Source organism: Chanodichthys erythropterus, chromosome 16, assembly GCF_024489055.1.
Source record: "Chanodichthys erythropterus isolate Z2021 chromosome 16, ASM2448905v1, whole genome shotgun sequence".
Taxonomy (NCBI): Eukaryota; Metazoa; Chordata; class Actinopteri; order Cypriniformes; family Xenocyprididae; genus Chanodichthys; species Chanodichthys erythropterus.
The window spans coordinates 13180951-13205180 of record NC_090236.1 but is presented as its reverse complement, the minus strand read 5'-3'; the positions used below and the strand labels follow the sequence as shown (position 1 = coordinate 13205180).

The 24230-nt window shown below is 36.6% G+C and overlaps 1 protein-coding gene across 1 annotated transcript in view; it reads left to right on the top strand.

The window, feature by feature from the left end:
- The first annotated feature begins 204 nt into the window (after positions 1-204).
- ncana (neurocan a) overlaps positions 205-24230 on the top strand; it is a 95539-nt gene continuing 71513 nt past the window's right edge. Inside the window, exon 1 of the mRNA XM_067364032.1 lies at positions 205-305. The gene's annotated coding sequence lies outside the window, so the exon portion shown is untranslated. The remainder of the gene's footprint in view (positions 306-24230) is intronic.

The window sequence follows — 24230 nt, the reverse complement described above, 5'->3', positions numbered from 1 at the left end:
TGTTTCTGATCTCTCCTCCAGTAGACGGAGGCGCCGCTGCGGAGAGACCGGCGTCAATCTGCGCGTACCCGGTGCTTGTCATTGCCTTACCATCGGAAACTGTTCAAGAGCATTTTGCAGCTTCATTGGTGGAGTTCAATTCATTTCATGTGACTGAAGTTCCAGCAGACTCGGATGAGATACGCTCTTTCTCTGCCAGAGGCACCGGAGCATCCGCACTTCGGTTCGGTTCTGCTCAGCTGATCTTCCTCCATTCAGCCGGTGAGGACTCGTACTCTGAGCTCTGACAACTTCAACAACTCCAGGTGAGAGGACACTTCATATCATAGCCTCATATTACTTGCGGGTTCTATCATTATCTCATTAATCGGGTCTTTGCATCATTATCATATTACTTGCGGGTTAATAGCAGTAGACATACAGCTGTAGGGGGTTTGGTGGATGTCTGATATTTCAAATCCGATTTAACCATCTAGATGTCTGTAATCTCATACAAATCGGTTTGGACAGCATGCTGTAATCTCTGCTTGCATGACTTGATGTGTGAATGTGGAAATATTGTTGTGTTAGTGCGCCTTCTTTGTGGGAGATTCGTGGTGCATGCCACAAGAAACTCGGATTGATGTGCATTGATTGAAAGAGCCTCATCCATTTACATTTACATTTTTTTTTCATTAGCTAGAACATTATTAGCGTTTTATCGTAAACTATGCAACATATCTTGGCTCTTAAGTATTTGATACTTTCTCTTTTGTAAGTTGCTTTGGATGAAAGTGACTGCTAAATGCATGAATGAAAATGTGGTAAACAACCCAAGTTGGGTTGAAAATTGAAATGAACCCAGAATAGGTTGGAAATTAATAATCAGACACATAATTACTAGAGGCAACAATTATAATCAAAAGGTGAACATTTATTAATAACCCATTTAATAAATCTTTATTGTTTAATTATTATTCATTAAACTTATTGTTAAATGTACATTTATTAAACATATTAATAAATGATGATTTCCAACATACTTTGGGTTCATTTTAAGTGAGCAATACAGTCATTTTTAAAAGTTAAATAAAACTACCTAAATAATACATTTAACCCAACCACTGGGTTAAAACAAACCCAAATGCTGGGTTAAACAACCCAAATGCTGGGTTAAAACAACCCAATCACTGGGTTAAAACAACCCAAATGCTGGGTTAAAACAGCCCAATCACTGGGTTAAAACAACCCAAATGCTGGGTTAAAACAGCCCAAATGCTGGGTTAAAACAACCCAATCACTGGGTTAAAACAACCCAAATGCTGGGTTAAAACAGCCCAATCACTGGGTTAAAACAACCCAAATGCTGGGTTAAAACAGCCCAATCACTGGGTTAAAACAACCCAAATGCTGGGTTAAAACAGCCCAATCACTGGGTTAAAACAACCTAAATGCAGGGTTAAAATAGCCCAATCACTGGGTTAAAACAACCTAAATGCTGGGTTAAAACAGCCCAATCACAGGGTTAAAACAACCCAAATGCTGGGTTAAAACAGCCCAATCACTGGGTTAAAACAACCTAAATGCTGGGTTAAAATAGCCCAATCACTGGGTTAAAACAACCTAAATGCTGGGTTAAAACAGCCCAATCACAGGGTTAAAACACTCCAAATGCTGGGTTAAAACAGCCCAATCTCTGGGTTAAAACCACCTAAATGCTGGGTTAAAACAGCCCAATCGCTGGGTTAAAACAACCTAAACGCTGGGTTAAAACAGCCCAATCGCTGGGTTAAAACAACCCAAATGCTGGGTTAAAACAACCCAAATGCTAGGTTAAAACAGCCCAATCGCTGGGTTAAAACAACCCAAATGCTGGGTTAAAACAGCCCAATCACTGGGTTAAAACAGCCCAAATGCTGGGTTAAAACAGCCCAATCGCTGGGTTAAAACAACCCAAATGCTGGGTTAAAACAACCCAAATGCTGGGTTAAAACAGCCCAATCACTGGGTTAAAACAACCTAAATGCTGGGTTAAAACAGCCCAATCACTGGGTTAAAACAACACAAATGCTGGGTTAAAACAGCCCAATCACTGGGTTAAAACAACCCAAATGCTGGGTTAAAACTGCCAAATCACTGGGTTAAAACAACCCAATCACTGGATTAAAACAACCCAAATGCTGGGTTAAAACAACCAAGTTACTGGGTTAAAACAGCCTAATCGGGTTTGTCCATTTTCAACCCAACTTGGGTTGTTTTTAACCCAGCATTTTTTGTATCTATTGATTATTATTGTTGCCTCTAGTAATCATGTGCTTCCTTTTGTAATACTCCCTAAGGCAACGACTGCATGTCTCCGAGCTCAGATCAGTTTATTTATGATGCTGTTTTCATCTTGTACAGATGTAAATATCTGCTTATGAATGCTCTCGCTGCTCCTTCATAGCAGAAGAGAGATATCAGTGTCCGTGAGCCTCAGTAAGTGTGTTCGACAGTTCCAGGCGAGAGGTATAGGCTAAGATCTTGTTCCCTTTGGCAGCTTTACTGAAGTTGCTTGAGATCAAAAAGTCCCCTGCAGCTGCGGGCATTTATTATTCATTCCGGCACCTCTTCACATCCCCGTCGGCCATGAGGGCGCTCTTCAGACCCACTGACCGCGGTGCTGTGACATCATAATCACGGGCGGCTCAGACAGCTGCCAGGATTCTCCATAAGTATTTCCTTCGGGACTGTCTGCAGTTTGTGATTTTCTCAAGCACGGGCCCAAATTGACGTGCGGCTTTAGAAGACCACAATGAGAGGTTTGAGTGAAAATAAGAGGATTAATGGTGATGGATTTATTGGTGGTGTTTTAGGGGTAAAGGGAGCCGAGGGTGAACGGGTCGGAGAGATCCGAGAGAAATCAGGGCCTGAGGTCAGGTGTTATGTAGAGTTCACAAATCTGATCAATCTGGTCAGCCTTTGTGTTTCAGCGACTGATTGATGCAGTACGAACCCCTCTTTCTTTCTCTTTTTCTCACACATATTCATTTATACATTAAATACATTAAATTGTAGCAGTTTGATTGACATTTATAGAACTATTATACATATTAAAATATATAAAATGAAGACAGTGGTCTCTCTCTCTCTTTCTTCTCCTGCAGCTGTCTGTGTTTTTGTCCTCTTAAACACCCCGTCTGCTCAAAAATCGGCTCAATACAATGTCAGAGAGGCTCTTATCCAGCTGTATGTCCACTTCATGACACTCACCGCTCTCTCTCTCTCTCTCGCACAGAGCCTATGTGAGCATTGAAAACAGTCATTGACAGTCTATATTTTCTATATAGTCTATAGGTCATATTTCACCCCGAAATGAAAAGAAATTATATTTTGCTCCAAGAGATTCCATTGAGACTGACATTACAGCACTGTGACATTATTTTCATGACATTTAAACACCCTCCATTTCTCATTGCCATATTGCAAAAATATGGCAAATGTTTTTTAGATTTTAAAATATTTAACAAATCATGATGGTAGTTGGGCTGCATTTAAATATATTTAAAAAAAATAATTGTGTCCAAACTAAATGGGTTTCTTTATTGTATTGTTACAATAATATATTTTTTTTGTTTTTTTTTTGCATTAATTTAATGAGAATTTGCGGCAAATGTGCTTAATTGTCTTAAATACTATCATATGGTTTTGTGGCAATCTACAATCTAAAAAATGCTGGGTTAAAAACAACCCAAGTTGGGTTGAAAATGGACAAACCCAGCAGTTGGGTTAAATGTTTGCTCAACCTGCTTTGTAGTTTTATTTAACCCAACTATTGTTTAAAAATTACTGTATTTCTTGCTTGAAATGAACCCAAAGTGTGTTGGAAATGAACATTTATTAATATGTTTATTAAATGGACATTTATTCATTAAGTTTAATGATTCATAATTAAACAATGAACATCTATTAAATTGCTTATTAATAAATGTTCACCTTTTGATTGTTATTGTTGCATCTAATTATGTGTCTGATTTTTATTTTCCAACCTATTCTGGGTTCATTTTAAGCCAGACATATAGTCATTTTTAAATAATAATTGAGTTGAATAAAACTACCCATGTTGGGCAAACATTTAACCCAACCGCTGGGTTTGTCCATTTTCAGCCCAACTTCAAAATCATAATAGCTTAATTGCATAAAAAATGTCTTTATGTAAAATATAATTTTAGATTTTGGGGTGGATTATGACTTGGATTTAGCATGGATATATCACCTGGATTTTGAATGTTTTAAAAATATCATAATTGCTCTGATTTGGTTGATATTGAAAGTGAAAAATATAGATTTTTTTTTCCAGTTCAAAAATACCAGATTTTTAAAGTACACTGTAAATAATTATCTAATTTGTTGATTTTTTGACTATGTTTTCCAATAAAACACTATTTCGGTCTTTCTACTTCAAAATTTCACATGTAATTCAATGTGTTGTGGAAATCCTACACCAGATTTAGCCACATTGTTAGCTTCTTTTTATTGTATATAAAAATTTCTGATTTCACCTGTAGCATGTAAAACTTAGAGCCTTATTGTGAATTATTCATTGGTCTGTATTGTGTGTTCATGACCTTAGTGTCCTTTATAAGACATGTTTCTCAGTGTTTGTGTGACAGTGGCTGTTTGCTCAGAGCTTAGTCTGTATTTGCCATTAAGTCCTTCATCTCCATGGATCAGCAGCTGATGAAGTGATATGGACGTGATGTTTCTTTAACAAACACGCTGCTGTTCTGGGTTTAAACACTCTGCTGTATTGATTGATTTATTCTGCTGACCATCTGCATACTGAACTTTCTGCAGTGGAGCGTAGAGGTGGTTTAACTAAGCAGAAATGAGCATCAAGTGCAACTAAACAACTGAAATGTGCCTCATTAGTGGTGTTTAAGTCAAGCTTCACTATCACCGTTGTTCATCTTTATTGTTAGTGATTTGTACAAACCCCTAACACTAAGTCTTGGACTCATTACATGAACAATACCTCAGAGTGTGGCTTGTTGGAATTACTCTTCTAAATGATGAGATGTACATTTGTATTTACCAACAATTTCGCACATACATGAACAGAGCAAAATATCAAAGAATATCTTTTTAGTTGGATTTGTTAGTTGCAAAGTAACACCCTGGCAACCACACACACAACCCTAGCAACTGCATAGCAACACTCTGGCAACCACCTACAATGCCCTACCAACTGCAAAGCAACTCTAGAGCAACTACATAGCAATTCTCTGGCAACCACCCACAGTGCCCTAGCAACTGCATAGCAATGCCCTGGCAACTACCCACAAAAACCTAGCAACTGCATAGCAACACCCTGGCAACCACCCACAATGCCTTAGCAACTGCATAGTAATGCCCTGGCAACCACACACAACACTCTAGCAGCTGCATAGCAACACCCTGGCAATCACCTACAATGCCCTACCAACTGCAAGGTAACACTCTGCAACTGCATAGCAATTCTCTCACAACCACCCACAATGCCTTAGCATCTGCATAGCAATGCCCTGGCAACCACCCACAACACCCTAGCAGCTGCATAGCAACAACCTGGCAACCACCTACAATGCCCTCCCAACTGCAAAGCAACACTAGTAACTGCACAGCAATTCTCTTGCAACCACCCACAGTGCCCTAGCAACTGCATACCAATGCCCTGGCAACTACCCACAACACCCTAGCAACTGCATAGCAACACCCTGGCAACCACCCACAACACCCTAGCAGCTGCATTGCAACACCCTGGCAACCACCCACAATGCTCTACCAACTGCAAAGCAACACTCTAGCAACTGCATAGCGATTCTCTCGCAACCACCCACAACACCCTAGCAACTGCAAATCAACACCCTGGCAACAACCCACAACACCCTAGCAACTGCAAATCAACACCCTGGCAACTACCCACAACACCCTAGCAACTGCATAGCAACACCCTGGCAACCACCCACAACACCCTAGCAGCTGCATTGCAACACCCTGGCAACCACCCACAATGCTCTACCAACTGCAAAGCAACACTCTAGCAACTGCATAGCGATTCTCTCGCAACCACCCACAACACCCTAGCAACTGCAAATCAACACCCTGGCAACAACCCACAACACCCTAGCAACTGCATTGCAACACCCTGGCAACCACCCACAATGCTCTACCAACTGCAAAGCAACACTCTAGCAACTGCATAGCGATTCTCTCGCAACCACCCACAACACCCTAGCAACTGCAAATCAACACCCTGGCAACAACCCACAATGCCCTAGCAACTGCTATGCAACACTCTAGCAAGTGGGTAGCAATGCCTTGGCATTGGCAACCATCCAAAACATCTTAGCAACTGCAAAGCAACACCCTGGCAACTGCATAGCAACAATCTGGCAACCACCCACAACACCGTAGCAACTGCAAATCAACACCCTGGCAACAACCCACAATGCCCTAGCAACTGCATAGCAACACCCTGCAACCACCCACAACACCCTAGCAACTGCAAATCAACACCCTGGCAACAACCCACAATGCCCTAGCAACTGCTTTGTAACACTCCAGCAAGTGCGTAGCAATGCCTTGGCAACCATCCACAACATCTTAGCAACTGCAAAGCAACACCCTAGCAACTGCAAATCAACATCCTGGCAACAACCCACAATGCCCTAGCAACTGCTTTGTAACACTCCAGCAAGTGCGTAGCAATGCCTTGGCAACCATCCACAACATCCTAGCAACTGCAAAGCAACTCCCTGGCAACTGCATAGTGACACCCTGGCAACCACCCACAACACTTTAGCAGTGTGGTAAGTTTTTCTTGGGCAAATGCCACATATTTATTTCAGAAAAACTAAAAAGCACAGAAACAAGCACACACTTGTAACCTTTGTGTGCAAACACAGGAGCTTCTCAAGAACACTGTCGGCTCGGGGTCCTTCAGTGAGTCTCATGCATAATTAATCGTGTCTGGATGCGTGTAGGTTCACAGGAGGGTCTTTGGCAGCCGGCCAGACACACGACAACTCGGGCACACCATCAGAAACACGTCTGTCGCCTCCAGAACCTTTCAACATTATTCTGTGGTTATTTTGTAATGCATATGCTTTTGACATGATAATTCAACCATTTACTCACCATCATGTGCTCTAAACTCATATGAGTTTCTTTCTTCCACAAAAGGAGACATTTTGAAGAATGTTCACACTGCTTTTTTCCATACAATCCATGGTTCCTTGTCGCTGTTGCCTTTGGCTTGCTCAGTTGGGGTTTAGAAGACAATTAGTGTTCAATATTAAATAAAGACACTATTGTCTTTTGTAGAGCTTGAATTGAATTGGTTTTTATAATTGATGAATTTCACAACATTACCACTGTTATTTTCCTGTTTATTAATGTAAAGCTGACTTGACGTTAATGAAAGCAGAATAGGATGGGCTCCAAAAATGACAGAATCGTGAAAGTACCATAAAAATAGTTGCTCATGCAACCTAAATATGATTTTAGAGCTACGAGGAGAACGTTTTCGGTGTTTGCGGCTTACATTTCTGTTGTATGTATATTTGAAGACTTGAAATATATCTGTTGGGCAGAAACTTTGTATCTCCAAAACTCTGCTTTTGAAGAAATGGAATGGCTTTTTAGGGGAGAGTGGGGTAAGATGAGCCATTTTTTTTACTTATGTGGTCCAAGATAAAGGAAAATGAGGCAGTAGTACAATGAAAATATTTCAGGATGTTTCCTATCATTTTAAATTATTGGAATATATCTATGACAAAGGGTTCTAAAAATATGGCTTCTTATAAAAAAGTGTTCCTGTGGCCCAATTTACCCCAGATTAAGGGTAAGTTGATCCGAGTCAGTAGGTGTGTGTAAACTGACCGTCTAACTGAATCTGAATCAAACTTCAAATGTGAAATTGTAATTTACCTCTTTTTAAAAACTAATTTAATAATCAAATTTCCTTTTACAAATATTCATATTTCTTTTCTTAAAGCTAACTTAAACAACATAAAACCAAACAAATGAAGTTGAAATTTCAATATCTTTAATTGTTTGCATTTCTGAAACAATAAGTTGAACACCAAAGTTGTAACCTTCACAAAAACAGACTTAACAGAGAGTTTGATGAGTAAAATTAAATAAAAACTAAACTAGAATGAATAAATAAATGTCACTTATGAATAAATGAATAAAAGTGCCTTATGGTGGTGTAAGTTAAAACACTGGCTCAATTTACCCCACAGCATTTGGCTCACTTTGCCTCATAGATGCCATTTTGGAAAAAACTCGCTTCAGGCTAATATTTAACTAAATGATTTGCATGGTTTTATATGTAAATCACCAATATGCATCATAAATATTTTTAGACCTGGACAAATTTGCTTTGTTATAACAGCCATTACATCTGTTATGCCAAAATTTTACTTTGACAAGCCAAAAACCGTTTTTAAAGTAAATGGCTGCCTTCCCAATGTGCTTCTCCTTTTCACAGTCTGGCAGAAATGATGGGTGCTTCCCAAAATATATGGTCACATGACAATAAAAGTGTATTGTTGCCAAAATACAGGGGGTGGGTCAACTTACCCACTGGCTCATCTTACCCCACTCTCCCCTGCTGGCTGTGATTTGACAACAAATGCTCTTCTCCAATCCTCAAACACATAAAACATGAGTCTTTATATATATATACAGTGTTTCTTGAGTAAAGAAAACACAGTACTTATTCAAACTAACAGTTCTTTATTGACCATTGCATTGCAAACAAGCAGAGACGGTCCAAACTGCATGTGATCCTCCATTCGTGATAGAGGCGGGAGGAGTTACGAGTTTTGATTGACAGTTTGAGGAGTTGCAAGCCCTTTTTAATACGGTTACGTTTTTGCAAAACCCACAGAAAAACAAGACGGCTGACCAATAGATTTATGAAAAGAAATAAAAATGATACCAGTTTCTTATGGACATCTTTTTTGAGCTTGAAGGTCATTTTATTCTTTAATTTGGTGGAAAACAGCAGCCTTTGCTCTCCATGAATAAAGTCTTACAGGTTTGGAACAACATGAGAGTGAGTAACTGATGGCATTATTTTTTATTTCTGCATTAACTAACTCTGGAAAATGTTCTCAGGCTGTGAAATCCTTTTTGGAAGCACAATTTTTAACATGATTATGCATTTTATATGGATAGTGAAATCAACCCCATGCGTTGACTCATTGTAGAGGACCGCTGCGCACACATGCAGAATCTTCTGATAATGTTTGTCAAAGTTCACGCTGGTTTAATTAAGTTAAACACCAGTTCATTAACACACGCTGAATCACCGCTGGGCTGAAAAAGCAGGTTACTTTCAAAACTTTTGAGAAGTTTGTGTACATGTGCTGTAGAATAAACCTTTATTGCTCAGACTGAAAGTGACTAATGAAATTTTGATTGATTGCACAGTTTGGTTTTGGAAAAGAGTTTGATCCTTTAAACCTCTAGAGGAGGCATATTTGAAAAGCAGGAGACTTTAGCAAAAGGCTCCATTGCCATTCCTTTAATCTCATTACCGTCTAGAAGAATCTACTTAGATTGTATAGAGATCTAATTTATGATTTTTCTTTCCAATATGGGATTGTGGGTAATTGGTGTTGCTCTGCTGCAGGGCGTCTAGTTCAATAGAAGACACGAAGGTTTGAATGCGTTTGAGATCAGACCGACCCAGACAACAGCCGTACTGCATGTGTGCATGCAGAGTATACCGTAAATGAGGTCTGGGAATAGAAGTCATCCCTAAGAACATTTGTCTTCTCCTTAGTTTAACACCTTTATTTCTGTACGCTGCTTACGGTGCATAAGAGCATTACTCTGGGAATAGCCTGTGAGTTTTGATCTAGGCATATCATATACATGAGATAATTGGAAATTATCAGCTTCCTTTATAAGCAGCAAGAGATACATTCACACATATCATATCAAACTGCCTTGTTCTTGGCATGTTCCTCATGAGGATGCATGTGTCTTTTGTGTTTTCACGCTACAGTTAAAGCTGGTTTGACACCTTTTTAACCCTGGGTTAATTAACATTTCACACTTTTGAAATAACCGTGCTTTGTACAGTTGCACAAACTTTCTGTGTCAGTGTTTTGAAAAACATTTTAATTAACTTTCTTCAGTCGAAAATAAATGATTGTTTTTGAGGAAAACATTTCAGGATTTTTCTCCATATAGTGGACTTCACTGGGGTTCAACGGGTTGAAAGTCCAAATGTCAGTTTCAGTGCAGCTTCAAAGAGCTCTACATGATCCCAGACGAGGAATAAGAGTCTCATCTAGAGAAACCATTGCTCATTTTCTAAAAAAAATACAAAATTATATACTTTTTAACCACAAATGCTCATCTTGCATTGCTCTGCGATGCTCCACGAATTACATAAACATGTTGGAAAGGTCAAATAAAGATAAATGAACTCTTTTCCCATCATTGACAGAATTTTCTGGCAATCCATGTGGATAGGGGGCGCTATTACACATCTTTAGAATCTCCAGATCAAAACACAGACGAAGAAACAAGCGACAGAACGCATCATCAAACATTAAACAGCATATAAATCAAAACTGCCTAACGTTACTGAATGAAATATCGATCCATGAAGAGGAAGCGACCGTGAAGCTTGATGGACTCGATCCACTCCATCTGTGTTTTGATCATCGATCAAATGCAATTTTCTCAGCTTTTTGTTCAAAATGTTTATTTTTATGAAACTTACCCACATTTAAGAGTTGATAAAGAAAGAATGATTGAAGCTAGAATAAAATGTTTTTTATTCATTTAAAAGCAGACGCTCTGCTCTTTCTTTTGATATATTGTATTGTTCAGATATTCATACAACAAAAGTTTTGACAAAATGATCAATAATGCTGGCGCTGACTGGCAACTTAAAAATAAATGAATAAAATAAATAAAACTCTGTTGGGGAGAGAGTTCAATTGAATGTGAAATTTGAAAAAAAGAAGAAAAAACAAAATTGCTTTAACTCAGAGTTAATAATGTAGCTGTAGTTATCAGTATGAGAAGCCCATGTGACTGTGTTTCAGCACTGGACAGCTCCGGTGTGTCAGAGGGATTCTCACTTTTATACACACACAAACACACACACACACACACACACACACACACACTCAATTTCAAGGCAAATTCCTTGTGTGTGTAAACATACTTGCCAATAAATTTCATTCTGTTTCTAAAAAGCATTGCAAAAAAAGACAAAACTGTCTTTTTGTGCAGTTTAGTGTCTTTGATAATGACTCTCATTAATGTAATCCCATTTCACAAGAGAAGGAACCTGCTATTATTCTCCAACATCTTTGTCTTTAATTGCAGCTCCTTTAGCGCTCGCTCCGTGGGTCCGCAGGAGGTCTTTCCCAGCCCCCCTCAGCCTTTCACCATAGACGTGTTATGGGCAGTTAATGAGAGAGAGAAACAGTCGAACAAAGGAAGGCCTCTCAGTTTCTTTGTGTTTATAGTCTGTTCTCCTCGCGTGACACGTAGACAGACGCTGATATCGAGTGCCTTCAAGCGTATTTTGGTTGATGAATTTGTGTTTTTCTGTTCACTTACAGAGGCAGATGTGTGCAAACGTGATCATTAAAAAGTAGTAATTTGGAAATTGCATGTAAATTTCCTGTTTTTATTATTTAAATAACCTAATATTATATATATTAGGTTGCATGAATGAAAGGGTTCAGATCAGATGGAAAATCATCTGTAAGTCTGTCAACATCTTTAGTTTCATCATTTTTAATGCCAGTTTTTTAATTAACAATGAAATATGAATTTATAAACATGTAATATTCTCAAATAACATTTATTTGTACTAATAATATTTAATGATTATTATAAAAATATTTTAAATTATAACATTACAGTTGTTTTCTGTATCTTCTTTTTTAATTACACAGTAAAAATATATTGTCAGGTAACATTCAAATTTTTTTAATTTATTTAAATGTATTTCAATAATTGAACATGACTAAATTAGCCTGAATATATTAGATTGCACACTATAAAATCATCTATAAGTCTGTCAACAGAAAATGTACACTTTTTTACAAAAGTCTGTTGTTTTGCTATCTTTAGTTTCATAATTTTCAATCATTTTACTATTTTTTTTTAAATTATGAAAAATATTATTTTTTATATATTTAACATTCTCAAATAACATTTATTTGTACTAATAATATTTAAGAATTATAATAAATATAATTGTAATTTATAACATTACAGTTGTTTTCTGTATCTTCTTTTTTAATTACACAGTAAAAATATATTGTCAGGTAACATTCAAATTTTTTTAATTTATTTAAATCTATTTCAATAATTGAACATGACTAAGTATGCCTGAATATATTAGATTGCACACTATAAAATCATCTATAAGTCTGTCAACAGAAAATGTACACCTTTTTACAAAAGTCTGTCTTGTTTTGCTATCTTTAGTTTCATCATTTGCAATCATTTTTAATGCTATTTTTTATATATTTTTTATATATTTAATATTCTCAAATAACATTTATTTGTACTAATAATAAATAATATTTAATAATTATAATAAATATAGTTTTAGTTTATAAAATTACAATTGTTTTCACAATAAAATCCTATTTTGTATCTTTTTTTTTTAAATTACACATTAAAAATTTTTGTCAGGTAACATGCAAATTATTAATTTTTATAAATATATTTTGATTTATAACATTACAATTGTTTTCTTTATAAAATCCTATTTGTATTTTCTTTTAAATTACACAGTAAAAATATTTTGTCAGGTAACATACAAATTATTAATTATAAATATATTTTAATTTATAACATTGCAATTGTTTTCTTTATAGAATCCTATTTTGTATCTTTAAAAAAAAATAAAAATATTTTGTCAGGGAGCATGCAAATTTATTTAAATATATTTCAATAATTTAAATTGACGAAATCAGCCTGAATATATTAGATTGCACATATAAAATCTGTACTTCTGTCAACAAAACATTTACACTTTTTGCAATGGATATATTAATAGTCCGTCTTGTTTTGCTATCTTTAGTATATTATTTTAATGCCAGTTATTCTTTATTCACAATTAGCAATTAAAATAAATTAAATATTCCCTAATAATGTCAAATAACACTTATTTTCAATAAAAATATTTAAAAAGTATACAGATTTCAACCTTGCAATTGTTTTCCCTATCAAATCAAATTTTCAGCCTTTATTATGTGCAATCATCTAAATATGTGTTTCTTTTTCAGCAGACCTTAAAAAGCTGCAATATAAATGTGTTAAGACGCAGAGTCTCACCACCACTGAGTGTGAACCCATATCCATATGCAGAAGACAATAGACGTTTACGGTTAGTTTGAGTCTCCCGGTATTCCAGAGAAACCATGGCAACCAGACAGCTGGTTAACACTCGGTTTTCCTTCCAGTTCACACTCAGATGCTCGGCACCTGCGACCGCTGGCTATATTAAGCTCGGCCGGCTCGTATCTGTCCAAACACACAGAGTTATTGGTGTGTGGATTAAAACACACTTACTGTCTTACTATCTCTCTGGATTCATCGACTGATAGGCCTCTGGCTTAAAGCTTCATTATTTCATGTTTCTCCTCCTTTAGAGAGGATTCTTGTCTGTTGCTTTTGTACTCGTCTATGGTAAAGCGCTAAAGTAATTGGCCATGGAGCGGTTATGGCCACTGGCGAGACTTTGATCTGTTTGTTTCTCTGTAAAGATGCCTGACGCAGTTTTCTGTGTTGAATCGGCTCCAGCTGAGTTGAGAGTTTAAAACTGTGCTTAATCGATCTGCATTTTATGTTAGGCTATATTTAAATGAATACATATGCTGTAAGCATACAAAACATGCATGGTATCCAATGTATTGTATTTGCATACCTGTGTAGAGTGTTTTGTCTATTATTTTTATTTTACTAATATTGCTAGCATATGTTTTTGAGTTTATTGTTGTTGTTTGTTAGTGTAATTCATTGGGCTTCCTTCATGAAACACGAGCTAAATGAGTTTCTGTGTAAATTTTTCATAAATGCAGTCTTGCGTAATCTTCCACATTTAATTTAATGTGCTAATTTATGAATGCTTGTGCTAAACATTTAAAGACACCTTGGAAAAAAGCCGAAAGTTTTAAAGTTTTAAAAATAAATAAGCCTATTTGATTTGTGCAGTTATATTTTCTCTTTTTTTTTGTACTAAAGTTTTACAGATATGAAAAAAGGGAGACGTATGTTTTAAACCTGAGCTGGTATAATCCTTTAGTTCTAAGTTGCATATTATAGAGCTGCACGATTCTCGATATATATATATATATATATATATATATATATATATATATATATATTAGGTATGCACAATATATCGGCCACAGTATCGGCCGATATATGTTCCTTTTTAATGTTATCAGCCAAATAAGAACATTTGGCCGATATATTAAAGCTGATAAATGTACACTTCAGATGCACACTGTTCACCATGATGGTTTTGAATTGTTTGAAATATTATTAAAATCACTTCAAAAAGAAAATACAGTTAAGTGCAACATGTGCAGCACAAGTCTGTCATAAAAGCTACATAATATTATAACAAGAACATTATAATAGTGTGTTTGGGACATGGCTTTTAATGCTGAGACTTTTGTTTTTGTAATCAGGCTCTCAAACATTATACAAAAATTTGGATTTAGATTTATCGGCCAATATATCGGTTATCTGCTTTCAAATATAAAGAATTATCGGTTATCGTATCGGCCAAAATGTTCATATTGGTGCATATATACTTTTATATATACATTTTTAATTATTTATATATTTATTTTTGAATGAATGATTCAATGACTCACTCATAAAGACTTCACTTGTTTCATTAATGGATGAATCAGGGTTTTTGAACAAATCTCTTTTAATGAAGGAATGTCTCACTTTTAATGGCGAGACTTTTGTTTTTGTAATCAGACTCTCAAAAAGTATATAAAAATTTTGATTTAGATTTATCAGCCAATATATTGTTTAACAGCTTTCAAATATAAAGAATTATTGGTTATTAGTATCAGCCAAACTTTTCATATCGGTGCATCCTTAACACACACACACACACACACACAAACACACACACATATATGTAATATATATATATATATATATATATATATATATATATATATATATATATATATATATATATTCATTTTGAATTATTTATATATTTATTTTTGAATGAATGATTCAATGACTCACTCATAGACTTGAATCAGTGTTTTGAACAAATCTCTTGAATGAATGATTCAGTGGCAAATACATTTTTAACAATCACTTGTCACCACCTACTGGTGTAATGATGTAATTCATACAATCTTTATTTGAAGCATCAAGTTACTTTCAAAAGGTGATTTGCTCTATTTTGATCGTCACCATAGACATCAGTGTACTTCTGTGATAGTCTGAATTATTGTAACACAGAAATAATGTTTAAATGGTTTAAAGGTATAAAAAAGGTTTAATCGACAGAGCCGAACCAAAGGCATTTAGGAAGCGTGGGTGAGATTGCGATCTTTTAGCGATCAATCGTGGAGCTGTAGCGTGTTATTTATGCAGGCTGCTGGAGATGTTTCATATACTCTGAGTAGAGTTGTAAACCCATTTGATTTACACCTGCTTTAGTTTATCTGCTCTCAGTGAGAGAGATTTACGAGTCTCTTCATATAGCCTGAGTAATTCAGTCCTTCATCATCACCTTCAAACCTGTGAGCGACTTCAGTTGCTTCTACATGTGTCAGGTGTTCGGGGTCACATGATGCATGATAATTGAGAGGAAAAGGCAGTATTGAATCGATCTCTGCATTGACTTTAACATTTAGTGCATCTATTTAGTTATTGTGGCATTGTTTATAGCCTATATTATAATAGTGTTACAGTTAGGTTTTATTTTATATTTTCAATTTTCTTTTAAATTTTAGTTAAAGTTTTGATCATTTTTTTATGTACTTTACTAGTAATTGTAGTACTTATCGGCCACCATATCGGTATATTTATAGATGTTTTTAATGTCATGGTTATCGGTACGGTACATTATTAAAGGCGACACAGTGAGATTACGGGGTACGGGAGTTTCCATTAGATCTCATTGCAGTTTATTTGTAAGATGTGTGATTTGTCTTTCCTGTGGGTGGTTTTGACTCCCACAGACTTCCCTGCATGTAAATGTCAGTGCTGCTCCAGAACGGGATTAGATTTAGACTGGTTTGAATAGGAGAGACGCTTCATTCTGATGTGTGTGGGCATGTGAGATGAGAAGCGCTTTCATTCTGTCTGTCTGTCTAACTAACTCTCTCTGTCTGAGTGAGACAGAGCTGTAAATAGAGGCAGCATGTGATAAACAGAGGGAATGGGAATATGTCTATTTTATATTATCATGAAAATGTAGCTTCACTCTGGAGAGTTTGATGGCATTTTGAAATTTCCTGAGGTGTGTTGTGTTCGAGGTTATTTGTTGTTTTAATGTGTCCGCTACTCTTTGAGTCTGCAGAGGCATTAGAGTGGAGCGAAATGCTCATTAATGCTCATTATCTCTCATTATCTTCTCTCAGATGTGCTGATGAGCTGAACAGGTCCATTAGAAGAGGCAGAAAACATCTCAGAGCGAAACTCTTTGACCGCATCAGTGAATCTGTGCTCATCAGTGATCTGCCTTACTTCATACCGTCTCTATAGAAGTGGAGCCTCATAAGAGACCAATTCAGACAATCTACTGTATAGGCAGCACAAATAATGTTAGTATGTTGCTATGCTGAGGATGCAGTAATCTAATATGGAAAAACGCACAGCATAGCAACATGCAATATTTTTGTTTATTGTTTATTTTTATGCATATTTGCATCTTTAGCTTTGCAACATGCAGTAATTGTGTTTACTGAGGATGCAAAAATATAAAATGCATAAAAATACTTTGTAAACAAATATTGGCTATAGATAATCCAACTGAACCAGTTATCTTAATAATATTTATATACTATTATAGTAATTGTTTTCAGTTTTTGGTTTAAGTTTTAGTAATTTTGTCATTTTTTGTCATTCACATATTTTTGGCGTGTTTTTAAAAAGTATTTCTATTTATCTTTAATTTATTTACATTTCAGTTTTAGTAATTTTAGTACATAATTTACATAACTTATTTTATATCACTTTAAAGCAACATTTCTAATTTTCATTTAAGTTTTTCCATGCATTTAATATTTATATTTTAATTTAATTCAGCTTTATTTCAGGTAACGAAAAAGATTTTTCATTTCAGTTTTTGTTTAGAATTTTAACACTGGATTTAATTATCTTTATTGACACTTTTCCATATTGGATGAAATATAAAAAAGGATATTAAAGTTGTGAAGCACCAAACAGATGTGCTTTAGTAAATAAATAAAATGGATATATAAATTAAAAACATCTAAATAAATGCATTTTGATCAAATGTTTTAGAGTTTATAGAACAGTTTAGATTTCAGGCTGCACGATTCTGATTAAATTGAGTTCTGACGAAGAATATAAAAATCTTTATTGATGTAGTCTAATTAAAAATGTTAAATTTTTAGAAATCAGGTTGAGTGAATAATTCAATGACTCACTCATAAATGCTTCACTTATTTCATTACTGGATGAATCAGTGTTTTTGAACGAATCTCTTGAATGAATGATTCAATGACAAATTAATTTTTTAACAGTCACTTGTCGCCACCTACTGGTGTAATGATGTAATTGATACCCTTTTTATTTGAAGCGTCAAGTTACTTTTAAAAGGTGATTTGCTTTATTTTGATCGCTACTGTAGACATCGGTGTTTATATCTGAACTATAAACTTTTATCATTACTATTGTGACAATATGAACTGCTCTGGATCAGAACACAGATCTGAATGTTTGCTATGTTTTTTTTCAAAGGTTTAAAAGACACAGACAAATTGTTGTCATTTAGGAATAAGATTCTGGTTGTTTGAATCAAGACCGTGATCTTTTAACGATTAATCATGCAGCTCTATGATTTACCCTGCTGATTTCCTAACTCGAGTCCTCACATCTGCCCTCATTCCTTTAGACATCCGGCACTGAGTCTGGACTCACAAAAACCAGTCAAACACCAACAGCAAGAAGCAGCAGCAGCCAATTACTGCAGCCGCAGCGTCCAGAAGACGCACGACCGCATCAGTGTCAGCCGCGTCTCACTTTGATGAAGTCACACGGGGAGGGAGCCGCTGGCGCTGAGTTTCAGCAGTGGGTGTTTTGGATGTAGAAGCAGAGAGCTGGAAAACACAGAAGCTGATTTAATCAGAAAATGCCAAGTGGAATTAAGAGCCACTGAATTCATCACAAACGTTAGACATGCAAAGCGCCTTTGGGCTTTATATTCGCTTGACAAAGACGCTCAGACTTTGGCTGATGAGAGTTTAACTAGTCTTTGATTCGTGATGGTGACGGACTTGAGAAACTGTCAGTCGTGTCCGACCTCAAACTCAAACTAACTAAAGCCTTTTTTCATTTTCAGCCTTAAAGAGGACCTATTATGCCGTTTACAAAGTCTTGATGTTGTTTATGCAGGTTCTCCTGCTTGAATGTTGATTATTTTCCTCATATTCTCCATTGTTGCAGCTCCTCTCTTCCCAGTCTGTCAGTAACGCTCTGTTTAGTTCCTGTCTCTATGAAGCCCCTCCTTCTGAAAAGCACAATGGGCTCTGATTGGTCGGCTGTCGCAGTGTTTTGTGATTGGTGTTTGGGAAATTTCCCGGCTGCTGATATATTTGATTCCACAATAATAGAACGATTTGGAAGAATCAAATAATTGCACAGCAGTTTCAGTGCACAAATGACTGGAAAACAATTTAAGATTGCATTGTCCCAAAATCCCATTTATTTACTTTACCTAAAAAAAAAAAAATTCTAAGTTGTAATAAAAACAAAAATTACACAAGAATAAACTATTTCAGTCTTTCTACTTAAATTTCACTTTTAACTTCATAATTATTTGTGAAATATACTAGCAAATCCTACATCAATATAGGATGTTTTTGAAATATATATTCATCACTTCATCAAAGTATTGATGTGCGTGACTTTAATATCGTTTTCCACAGTTTTTTAGGTCATGAATGAAGCAATATAAATGTTAAAAGTAAGTCACAGTGATTTTTTTTTTCAGTGCTAAAATATTTAAAATGTCAAATTATATTGATTTCATTCACTCTGATTCATTTTTAAAGTTTGTTTCCGTTCTTCTGCGTAAGATGCAAATGAAGACGCCTTAAAAAACAAAACAATTGCATTTATAATCGCATAAAGTGACTCACCTGACATTTCAGACAAAATATCAGCGATATCTCTGTCAGTCTGACATATAACTTGTTTTGCAAGCTGTCAATCAGATGTTTTTATCTTTTTTTATTTATTTTAATGCTCAGATGTTGCTTTTTCATAGCTCAGGTATCTTAAAATCCCATAGCAGAAATAAAAAGAGAAACAAATGATTCATCCAATAAGTGTACAGAGCTATAACATGAATGTGGAGAGCAGCTCAGATCATTTTTTTATGTGTTCATATTGAGAACATTATCTTTGGTATCTTTAGGAACTCTGAGCACACTTTGAGATATTATTGAGATCTCTTCTGAAACTCTATAAACTCTGTGTAGTTTCAGGAGAACCATCTAAGAAGCAAAAAACTGCATTTGCTCTATTTGTTCTCATTGCTGACTCGGAGAAACAGCCTGAGGTATTAAAGTTAAAACAGCTATCATAGTATCATATCATATTTGACGCTTTCTCTGAACTGAATCTGTCGTGCACACACACACACACACACACTGGAGAGGCTGTTAACTATAAGTATCAGCACCACTAACATTTGTCAGTGTGACAGTTGCTTAGCTGTGAAAAATGCAGCTTCTCCAGTAACAAGCTGTTTGTACTGAAGTCGCTGTGTAGCTTTTGCTGTTTATTCGTGTTGAACATACAACCTTCTCCTCTATATCAGGTCTGATTCATTTTAGTAAATCAACTCATTCAGATGAATCATTTCAAGTAATCAGTAAGAATGATTCACTGATTCATTTGTTAGTTAAAATCTTTGGGGGTCAGAAAGATTTTTTTTTTAAAGTTTTTGTCTCTTTTGCTTACCAAGGCTGCATTTATTTGACCAAAATATTATGGAATATTATTATTTAAAATAACTGTTTTCTATTTGAATATATTTGACAAAGTAATTTATTCCTGTGATCAAAGCTGAATTTTCAGCATCATTACTCCAGTCTTCAGTCACATGATCCTTCAGAAATCATTCTAATATGCTGATTTGATTATTGTTGTTGAAAACAGTTGTTCCGTTTCATATTTTTGTGACACCATTTTTTTTTTTGTTCAGGAATCTTTAATGAATAGAAAGTTCAAAAGAACAGCTTTTATTTGAAATAGAAATCTTTTGTAACATTATAAATGTCTACAGCAACATTTGGTCAATTTAATGCATCCTAGCTAAATAAAAGTATTAATTTCTTTAAAAAAAGAAAAGAAAAAGAAAATAACTTACTGATCCATAACTTTTGAATAGTAGTATATATATATATATTAGGGATGCAATGATATAAAAATTTTGGCCGATACCGATAACCGATAATTCTTTATATTTGAAAGCCGATAACCAATATATTGGCCGATAAATCTATATCCAAATTTTTATATAATTTTTGAGAGCCTGATTACAAAAACAAAAGTCTCACCATTAAAAGCCATGTCCCAAACACACTATTATAATGTTCACATGATAATATTATGTAGCTTATATGACAGACTTGTGCTGCACATGTTGCACTTAACTGTATTTTCTACTCAATCATATTTCAAGCAATTCATAACCATAAAGGTGAAGAGTGCGCATCTGAAGTGTCTCAGCTGAAGGAAATAATCCATTATTTATCGGCTTTAATATATCGGCCAAATTTTCTTAACAGGCCGATAACCATAACATTAAAAATGAACATACTGGCCAATACCGGTATTGTAGATGATATATCATGCATCCCTAAACTATATATATACAGTGGGTACAGAAAGTATTCAGACCCCCTTAAATTTTTCACTCTTTGTTATATTGCAGCCATTTGCTAAAATCATTTAAATTCATTTTTTCCCTCACTTTCTACAACTTTCTCCCATTTCCCGACTGCATCTCTGGAGCTCAGCCACAGTGATCTTTGGGTTCTTCTTTACCTCTCTCACCAAGGCTCTTCTCCCCCGATAGCTCAGTTTGGCCAGACGGTCAGCTCTAGGAAGGGTTCTGGTCGTCCCAAACGTCTTCCATTTAAGGATTATGGAGGCCACTGTGCTCTTAGGAACCTTAAGTGCAGCAGACATTTTTTTGTAACCTTGGCCAGATCTGTGCCTTGCCACAATTCTGTCTCTGAGCTCTTCAGGCAGTTCCTTTGACCTCATGATTCTCATTTGCTCTGACATGCACTGTGAGCTGTAAGGTCTTATATAGACAGGTGTGTGGCTTTCCTAATCAAGTCCAATCAGTATAATCAAACACAGATGGAGAACCAGTAGAACCATCTCAAGGATGATCAGAAGAAATGGACAGCACCTGAGTTAAATATATGAGTGTCACAGCAAAGGGTCTGAATACTTAGGACCATGTGATATTTCAGTTTTTCTTTTTTAATAAATCTACAAAAATGTCAACAATTCTGTGTTTTTCTGTCAATATGGGGTGCTGTGTGTACATTAATGAGGACAAAAATGATTTTAAATGATTTTAGCAAATGGCTGCAATATAACAAAGAGTGAAAAATTTAAGGTGGTCTGAATACTTTCTATAGGCTGTATTTAGTGTAAATGTGTTTTGAAGGTGTTACCTCATTGTATTTCATACCAGATAAATATTATATATGTTCAATTAAAAAAGACATGAATAGAGTTTTCAACCCACTCAGGCTGGAAATCCACTGATTAGTTCTTCTCTGCTGTATCAACATTGTAAACACAAGTTTATTTCCAGGCAGGCTGATAAGAAAACTGTATTAGTGTGCATCAAACGGTCAGTAAACAGACTGCGGTCAGTGCTGCTCAGCGTTTGCTTATCATAAATACTGCAGTTCCAGCATGATTATTGGTTAAAGTCCCGCTCTTGAATCGGCCTCAGCTGTGTCTCTAGTTACCGCTCTAAATAGCACAGCTAACCAATGCGAGTTAAATCACCTCAGACAAAAACGCTGCTGAATCTTTCAGGAATTGAAATGCTAAACGCCTGGAGCAGCAGCGAGTCTGAGTTTACAGTAAAGAGAATAGCTGCTCACTCGCTCAGAAACTCATCTGACATTTCAATGCTCAAACTGAGCTGGTGCACGACCTTCCCATGCCTGTAAATAAGTCTTCAATCCCTCTTTTATTTGTGCCTTTCTCTTTTTCTGGTTCTGTTTGGCTCTTAAATGCTGGGTTGATTCTCAAGGCATGAGCTGGCATATTCTCATCCTCTCTCTCCATGTTTCCCTGTGGAGGAGCTGTTGGCAGAGTGTTTGTGAGCTGTAAGCCGAGTGTCGGGATGCTGGTGCCAGTTGAGAGAGAATTAGGGAGCGAGTCCTCGCCGCATGTGACCACTTCACACGTCCTGCTGACTGACACGAGATTCACACACCCTTGTGAACCTGCTGAGGCCTCCTCATGCTCACAGTCATTAGAGCTCCGTGATGTTGAGTGAGCCAGACAGCTTTCCTTGGCTAATTCATTGCTTGGGTGTTTTGAGTGGTCGCTACGGTGTTCTGGGTGGTAGCTAAGGTGTTGCTAAGCTGTTACTAGGGGGTTATGGGTGGTCGCTAGGGTGTTGATTAGCAGTTGGGGGTTGCTAAGGAGTTATTGAGTGTTCTGTGGGGTCACTCGGGTGTTGCTATGTGGTTGATAGGGGTTCTGAGTGGTAGAGTGTCGCTAAGTTACTAGGGAGTTCTGGATACTTACTAGGGTATTGCCAGGTGGTTGTTAGGGGTTCATGGGTGGTCACTTGGGTGTTGCTAAGCAGTTACTAGGGGGTTCTGGGTGGTCACTAGGAAGTTACTAGGTAATTGCTTGGTGGTACTGGATAGTTACTTGGGTATTGTTAGGTGGTTATGGTGATGTTAGGATGTACTAGGACATTTCTAGGTGGTCGTTAGGGAGTTTTGGATGTTTGCTAGGGAGTTGCTTAGTTACTATGGCATTCTGGGTGGTTACTAGGGGATTGTTAGGGGTTCTGGGTGGTCTCTAGCATGTTACTTAGCAGTTACTAGGCTGTTCTGGGTGGTCACTAGGGCATCGCTAAGTGGTTGTTAGGGGGTTCTGGGTGCTCTCTATGGTGTTGCTAAGTCACTGGGGGTTCAGAATATTTACTAGGGTATTGCTAGGTGGTTGTTAGAGGGTCCTGGGTGGTCACTAGGGTGTTACTAGGTGGTTGTTAGAGGGTTCTGGGTGTTACTAGGACATTGATAGGCAGTTGTTAGGTGGTTCTGGGTTGTCACTAGGGTGTTGCCAAGCAGTTACTAGGGGGTTCTAGATGGTCACTAGAGTGTTGCTAGGTGATTGCTTGGGGTTCTGGGTGGTAGCTAGGGTGTTACTAAGTTATTAGGTGGTACTGGATAGTTCCTAGGTTTTTGTAAGGGGATTATGCTGTTGCTAGGATGTTGCTTAGCAGTTACTATGTCTTAGGGAGTTTTGAATCTTCACTAGGGTGTTGCTAAGTTTCTGGGTGGTTACTAGGGCATTCCTAGGGGATTGTTAAAGGTTCTGGGTGATCTCTAGGGTTGTTAATTAGCAATTACCAGGGGGTTCTGGGTGGTCACTATGGCGGTTCTAAGTTACCAGGGATTCTGGGTGGTTGCTAGGGTACTAGGGTGTTCTAGGGGTTACTAGGGGTTTTAGGTGGTCTCTATGGTGTTGCTTAGCAGTTACTAGGGGGTTCAGGGTGGTCACTAAAGTGTTGCTAAGTTACTAGGTGGTTCTGAGTGGTTACTAGGGCATTTCTAGGTGGTTGTTAGGGGGTTCTGGGTGGTCATTAGGGTGTTGCTAAGATGTTGCTAAGCAGTTACTAGGGTGTTCTGGGTCAGTGCTAGGGCATTGCTAGGTCGTTGTTAGAGTGTTCTAGGTGGTTACTAGGGCATTGCTAGGTGATTGTTAGGGGGTTCTGTTCT